A 6,290-nucleotide genomic window follows, 5' to 3' on the forward strand; every position below is an offset into this window, starting at 1 on the left:
TAAAATTTAAATAATGTTGTGTATCTCTAGAGTGCTGTTGTTGTTGTTGCTGTTGTTGTTGTTGTTGTTGCTGTTGTTGTTGTTGTTGTTGTTGTTGTTGTTGTTGTTGTTTGGGGGGTGGGAGGGTGGGCAACACAGTCAGATGGTGGCGGAGGGGGTGGCCCAGGCCCTCTGTGGGAGGAGCCTCCCCAGGGGTTGAGTTCCATCCCTGAGAGTGGGCCCCCTGTGGGTGGGCGGCCCCTATGCCTGGGGCCTGCCTGGGTGGGGGTAGGAACAAGTTGGGGGTGGGTGTTGCTCTTGGGGACTGGGCTCCTGGGGAGGGGGGGCTCTCTTTGCTGCTGCGATGTGTTTCACTTTACGCAGAGCCCCAAGCGTGAGCTCAAGTCTGGCTTTATGCTCCACACTTAAGTGGTAGGGAGTCTAAAGCAGCGTGGACGCTTTGCAGCAGCGAGGGCTGTGCAGTCCCCATTGCGGGTAATGGGGAAGTTAGAAGTATGTGAGAACTGAAATCCTACAGCTACTTCGCGCCTGCTTCTCTCAGATACCAAGTACTTGGCAAAGACACCATTCAGGTAATTATTCTTACCAGAATACTCAAAGTTTTATATTATTAGGTTATGAGCATCCAGGGACTAAAAGATTACAGAGCTATGAATTTATTACTGCAAGCCCCTTGGAACTCCAGCCTCTTCTATTGCTTTAACTGTCACCCAAGGGAGTGAAGAACCCAGCTGCAGCCAACATTGTGCAATTGGCTCCTGGGGCACCCAGGACCTTTTCAGCCAAGGTAACAGATCTCCTCTGCTCTGGCACTCCTACAGCTGAAGTATTTCCCAGTGAGCTGCACCGAGGGGAAAAATCTGCTACAACAGACAAACAGATATCTTCCTTGCTGCTGCTGTTGTGGTTTTGTTTGTTTGTTTTTTCCCTAGAAGCAGCCTGCTTTTTACCTATGCGTAAAGTGCTAACCCTGTGCAGGTGTGTTTATCTCTTACCTGTTGGGGAAGGGGAGGCTTTGTCTTTGTGCTCCTGCTGGAGATTCTCTTCTGAGAAGCCTTGAAGAAAGCCTGAGGGATGCGGAAGGCTGGTGGCTCGGGCTCACCTGTGCTGTGCTGAAGGAGAAGATGGGGTTGAAGACAAGGGAGAGGTGGTGCTGGAGGGCTGTTCCTGTTGCGATTATCTTTGTTGCTTGGAAGAGTGCTGCCAGGGTTTGGCCTTCACAATAAAATTATTCAATTTAGAGTCAGTGCTTTGCATTATTGTGTCTTTCACCTTTTGCCCCTGCTGGCTTTAACTCCTCCCGCTAGATGGAGCTGAACAGCAACAGTGAGTCTTGTGGGGCAGAGAGAGGGAGAACCGGCAATCCTCATGTGTCCCAGCTTGAGGTGTTCTAGGATCTACCTCAGGACTGACTTTCCCTCAGAGGGTCTGTGCTGTGCTCTAGGTGACAGCCCTGGCTCACTCTCTGCCACAGCCTCTGTCACCTCTCTGTCCCTGTGCTGGACCTGTTCCAGGGTACCCCTGTCCATGTCAGCCTGGGGGCGTGGTAAGGGGTGCTGAGCTGCTGAGGCTTTGGGTCATGCTGCTGAGCTGAGGTGATGCAGCTGAAGGCAGCTGGGTGCTGGCAACTGTCTCTAACAATTACCAAAATCTACATTCATTTAGGTTGGAAAAGACTCTTAAAGTCATCAAGTATCTTTGAGCAGAAGAAACTGTGGCTCTCAGCTGGTATCACATGCGCTTGAGGGCATCTTGCAGTGAGAGCTCCCAGAGAAAAGAATGTGGGTGTTCGTCTCATGTGACATCCCGACGTTGCTCTGGTGGTACCTGGAAATAGCTGCTTCCCCGGGGCACTTCTTTGGGGTCCCTCTCTTTAGATGCAGCCCCTGCCAGCCAGGCAAGAGACTTATTAAGTAGAGACCTCACACAAAACTACCCGCTCTGCCTGCAGGCTGGGCAGGGATGTGCCCTAGTTTGCACAAGTCCTGTGCTGCTGGTATCACAGTCATGAGCTGTTGCCTGTGGCTGTATGTGCACAGGGAAACTGAGGAGGCCGGTGTGCTCCATGGAAGGAAAAGTGGATTTCCAGCATTTCTGAGGCCTTGCACTCCATGAGGTGTCTCACCTGACTTATTACTCTTCCCTGCTGCTCCAGACAGTTTGAATTGAAGCATCAATAACCTCCAGGGAAATTTCTCCCTTCCCCTGCACTAACACCAGCATTCGGCTGTGGTTAAGCACTCGTAACATGTTCAGGAAACAAATCTAAACTGACAGAAACTTCCCAGGGCAAAACAGCAATTGCTCCAGGAAGAGCAAAGCACTCACCTTCCTGGGGTTAAGTTGTCAGTTAATTAATTAATGCTGCCAAAAGCTTAACAACAAAGGCAGTCAACCAAGTGGAGGGAACTAAAGTGTGATGACGCCTGAAGGTTCTCCTGAGGTGGCACCTGAGGACTAACTTACACTTGAACTAATGCAGGGTTTGATGGATGGGGTTGGTGATACAGCCCATCTGGTCCTGGAAGGTGAGGGTCACCTGTGACTTGCCCACCAGCTGGTTGCAGCCTGTAAGAGCGAGAGGGAAGGGACATCAGAATCCACATCAGATCACATGTAAAGTGCCGAGGCTGGAGAAATAACTGACTGAGCCACACTGGCTGCCCTGCGGGCACAGCTCTGGCCCAGCGTTCTCCAGTTTACCTGTATGAGTTTCCCCAGCAGCACAGACACAACTCCCTGTCAGAAATGCAGCAGGACCACAAACCAAACTGTCTGTCCATCAGCTGATGGCTCAGATGCCACTGTCTCCAGCACCTCTCAGGGTGTGGAAATGCAGGACTGCTTTAGCAGCGGTTATCTGCTCTTAGAAACCCCCATCTGCTCTTAGAAACCCCCTTCTGCTTACAGCAAGAACTGCCGCCTCAGCACCACGGTACAATGACACCATCTCTTTCACTGTGACCATCCCCAGAAGCAGGACCCCATATGTCCTGAACCCCCCACCAAGAGCACCAACCCGCTCCCCAGGGTACATTTTGCAGAACAGGGAGTCATTTGCACAACACAATGAGCCATCATGGGCTGTAGGACAAGATTTATGTGCTCTGGGAAATAGAAGAGATTTGTACTTCTTTGGGGAACAAAAGCACTAAACTGAGGCTTCCAAAAGGTTCTGAGCCCACTGAGGTTTTCACAGCATCGGACTGACCCTTGCCTCTCCAAACATGCCATAAACACGTAGCCAGCCGCTTGGAGACGAGAGTGATCTCACTCGTGCGCACGACAGCCTCCCTGAGGTGGCCACACCAAAACATGCACCCAAGATACACCCTTGGAGAACACCCACATCGTCTTCCTCTAATAACCACGATGACTGACAGCCGGAGCTACAGGAGCTGCACGCAGGTGACGGCGATGCCAAGGTACCCTGGCCCAAATTCACCTCCAGGAGCATGTGACAGGCTCTGCCTTTTGCCTGCCCAAAGTCTGACCCCCTGCGCAGCTTCTGTTTTGGAGGCTGAAAACAGCCGACTGAGACTCTGTTTCCGAGTCCCCAAAATGCAGACCTTGGCATTTTTTCTGAGACTCAGAACCATAGGACTCACCTGGTGTTTTCAGGCACTGGAAACATAGGAGTCTTTTTCTGAGCTTCAGAAATGCAGCGTGAGTCCTGAAAACACTGCACTTTTTTAGTCTCAATCTTCCAGCCTGAAAAGCAAAGGACTTATTTTTTTCTTTTTCTTGAACCTGGAAAACACAAGACTTGGTCTCTGTTTTCAAGTACTGAAAACGCAGGACTTCTTATAGTCAGAGCTTCAGAAACACAAAGCCCTGCCTCTACTTTTCAGACTCCAAAACGCAGCACTTTTAGCCTGCTATTTCTACGCTGGAAACACAGCACTTGCTCTTTCTCTGAGCCCCAAGCCCAGCAGGGGATTTCTGATGCCCGGCCCTGGATGTGATGTTGCGGGGGCAGTGGAATGAGCGCACCCACGGCCCTGCCCAGCCCGGGACCCCACATGCGCTTTCTGGGAGTGACTGGGAATTGGGGTGGGGGCAGCTCCTACTCTGGGGAGGGCCCAGCCCTGAACTCACTGCAGGACCTGCTGGGGAAGCCAAAGGGTCACTGGGCTCTGGCCGTTCCAGCTTTATCTGCGCTTCGCCCGCAGTGACCATCCCGAACAGCACACCCGCGGGCAGCAGCAGCGTCCCCCGCGCTGCCGGGAGCACAGCCCGGCTGGGGGCTGTACGGAGCAGCTGCCGCCCCTGGGAACAGCCCCGCTGCGCACAGCCCCGGCCACAGCCGGCCCGACACGGCCGCTGCTGCGGCACCCGGCGGGGCTCCGACACCCCCAGCCTGCCGCACTCCGAGCCGCGGCGGCGGCTCCCGCTCCGCGGCCCCCGGCGGGCCGGGCAGGGCCCGGGAGAGCCCTGCGGTCGGCACTCACCTCCCCGCTGGCAGAAGCACCCGCAACGCTCCCAAATCAGACACCGACCAACTCCCGCCGCCGCTGCCCGAGTACGGGAACCGCCGCCGCGGCTGCGCCCTGCTGCTGCTGCTGTTTGCCTACAGACAATTCCCCCATAATGGGACAATTCTGCACAGCCAGGAGGTCATAGCAGTTTCACAGTCGGAAGGAAATATGTGCTCAGTACATGCTGCCCATGTCACCATTGCCAGTGTGGCTGACGAATGTGCGTCGGACCCTTCTGTATCTACTTTCTCTCCTTGGCTGTTCTGTGGACAATTCCTGGAGGTCTGTTTAGTCCCTGGGGTGGTGGGAACACACATGATGGAGCAAGTGCCAGGGACTGTCAGTCTGCGGGAGACTCAGCTTTGCAACACACTGGCCTTCCCCCAGTGCCACCACGACAACGCTGGTGCCACCACAACCAGTGGGGTGGCTGGGTGCCATTTCACCAGCACGGGTGCTAGCAACTCCAGGGACTGTTGTGCTCACTGACAGGAACCAGAGGTCTTGAATCTCTCAAAGTTATGTTCAAATATGCAAGGCTTTGGTCTGAAAAGCAAAGCAGAGGCATGACACTTACAAGACAGAGGATGGCATGGCTGCAGGGCAATGTAGCGCCAGGTCTAGCACCAAGGCAGAGGGAATGCATCCGTGAAATGCAGCCTGCACCGAGCAACAGGAAACTGCTGAGAGACCTGTTGCTCAGGTAAAATGTGTGATATTACCATCGTGGTGCTTTAACGGGCCCTTTTCTGGGTGAAATAATTCTTTGTGTGAATGTTGAGCCTTGCCAGGGAAAGGTCTGTCATACTATTTTCAGGGCTACTGGGACAGATCAAAGGGACTCCTTAGAGATTTGCACCTGATGCCGAGTTGTATGAACTGTACAGTACCACTGTGGCCCGGTCTGCGGCTCAGGAGTAATTCCTGATGAGCATCATATTGAGCAATGTTAGATTCAGGCTCCACAGCCCTTCCTAGCATTCATAACTTCAAGTCTTTCAATAACAATTACTCATTCAAAATGTGCTCCCTTCTCCTCTTCCTACAAAATTACTATTTCAGTTTTTTAAACATCACCTCCATGTGCAGGGGTGAGGGTGCAGAGCCCTTTTTGCCTCTGAACAGAGAAGGGACAAACCCGGGGACCATGCCATGGCTGTCATGGTGGCTGCACAGATTCCACCTTCCATGTAGGTTGGTGCTGGGTCAATGACCTTCTGGCCAACTTAATATTAAACATTGTGGATGGATTTCTATTAGATGGAGCTTGCTATTGAACTAGCCAGGCCCAAAGGAATTTCAAGGCCACCTCAGAAAGCTGAAAACAGGATCTTGCGTGGGAGAGAGGCATTTCTACAATAACAAGGCCTCAACATGATGTAAATCAATGGACCTATCAGAAGTGAGACTCCAGCATGTGGACAGCTCATGAACATAGATGATATCCAATTAGTGAATGCATGATTGGAGCGTGGACGCATGATCAAAGAATAGTTGCATATATAAGGAGGTTTGTTTCTGTAATAAATGGCTCTAGCGTGATTCACATTGAATCGGAGTGCAGGGTCCTTTATTCACTCCAAAAAAATGGCACATGCAAACACATGAAAGCTATTTGGAAACATTGTCAGATAAGGCTGTACCCCATTCGTGACTTCTCAGGGTTTATATAACGTGGACAAAGGTCAGCTGTGTGATATGGGTGTGTCGCACACCTGACCCAGCACAAAATACACCTCTGAAAGTTTCAACACCAAGTTTAATCAGTTACTATTAAGTGTTGTTGTGATATGGCCCCAGGTTTATGAATGC

This window comes from Nesoenas mayeri, assembly GCF_963082525.1.
Source record: "Nesoenas mayeri genome assembly, chromosome: 4".
Taxonomy (NCBI): Eukaryota; Metazoa; Chordata; class Aves; order Columbiformes; family Columbidae; genus Nesoenas; species Nesoenas mayeri.